This window comes from Nicotiana tabacum, chromosome 4, assembly GCF_000715075.1.
Source record: "Nicotiana tabacum cultivar K326 chromosome 4, ASM71507v2, whole genome shotgun sequence".
Taxonomy (NCBI): Eukaryota; Viridiplantae; Streptophyta; class Magnoliopsida; order Solanales; family Solanaceae; genus Nicotiana; species Nicotiana tabacum.
In genome coordinates, this window is record NC_134083.1 from 112,081,539 (window position 1) to 112,083,101 (window position 1,563).

Here is a 1,563-nt window from a genome sequence, read left to right on the forward strand (position 1 = left end):
AGACTCACTTGAACATTAGAAGTGAATTATCTAGAGTTAAATCCCAGGCAATTATCTTGCACCTATCCTATCAAAACCCTATTTTCTCCCATTGATATCTTCCTTTGCTTAGTCCTTGCTTCAATTGTCATTAGTAAATTAGCTCTAGATTCTTAATTAATTTTAGTATTAATCACATAAATCTAAATTGATCATCATCTTGGATATCAATCTAGCTACAAACTATGATAATATTGTTTAACTCCAATCCCTGTGGATACTATATTATATTATACTATATTCGACTAGCGAGCATATTTAAGTGGTGTTTTGCGCTCGTCAAATTTTGGCGCCGTTATCGGGGATTGGCAATCAATAGTGTTTTAAATAGTTTATAGTGCTAATTCAGGAATTTTTCTTTTTATTTTATTTTATTTTTCTCATTTTACATTTGGTAATTTGATTGTGCACATATTACAGGTTCAGAGTGGTGCATGACTAGAACTTCTGCGAAGGAAGTGCTACCATATGAGCCAGAAATTGAAAAATAACTGCGATGGCTGAAGAAGGAAAGAAATCTCACCGAGATGTTAGAAAAAGTTGGACAATCCTCAACCAAAGATATGGCTGAAAATGGTGAAGATAATGTAGATTTGGCTGCGAGAGAAGCAGCCCAACGAAGAGAACGAGCTGCACGGGATGCTGAGGAAGCAGCCATTCGAGATGCGCAGAACATCTATGAAGAAGAGAGGGGTCTCAAACTTAATCAACATCAACCATTGCCTGGGAGACCACTTGGAGATTATGCTAGACCGGTCTACAATCAAGGTTTATCAAGTGTTGGACCACCTCCAATTACAGCAAATAATTTCGAGTTAAAGCAAGGGTAGCTTCACACCCTTCAGAATTATTGTGTCTTCAGAGAGAAGCCAAACAAAGATCCAAATACATATCTAATGGACTTCGAGGAGATTATGAACACCTTTCAATACAATGGTGTGTCATAAGATGCAATTTACTTATGGGCATTCCCCTTCACACTCAAAGATGATGCAAAGCAGTAGCTTTGAATTTTACCTAATGGATCGATTCGAACATGGGATGAGATGAGCAGAAAATTTCTTGATAAATATTTCTTATCAGCTAAGACGGGCAAGTTTAGAAGAGAAATCCATAACTTCTGCTAGAAAGATACTGATACTGTGTTTGAAGCATGGGAGAGGTTTAAGGAGATTGCTAGAAAATGTCAACATAGCGACATTGAACTCTGGATGAAACTCCAGGACTTTTGGGATGGATTGACACCGTCCTCACGTAGAACATTGAGCAATGCAGCTGGAGGTCCGTTGATGAAGAAGACTCCAGAGGAGATAGTCACAATTCTTGACGAATTATCTAAAGATGCAAATCATTGGCCCTCTAAGAGTGCTGAAAGAAGAAGATCAACTGGTGTTCACCAAGTTGATGCTACGACATCTGTGCAGGTGCAGCTTGATGCTATGGCTAAGCAAATAAGAAAGCTAACCTTAGCCTCGATATAAAGTGAGACGCATGTAGCTTGTGATATATGTGGAAGAGGACACC

At 38.5% G+C, this 1,563-nt stretch overlaps 1 non-coding gene across 1 annotated transcript; it reads right to left on the reverse strand.

Annotated features, from left to right (window-relative positions):
• Positions 1-1,133: 1,133 nt before the first annotated feature.
• Positions 1,134-1,240, reverse strand: LOC142180546 (small nucleolar RNA R71). The gene has a single exon (XR_012709164.1). It is a non-coding gene; the product is annotated as a small nucleolar RNA R71 (small nucleolar RNA).
• Positions 1,241-1,563: the final 323 nt, after the last annotated feature.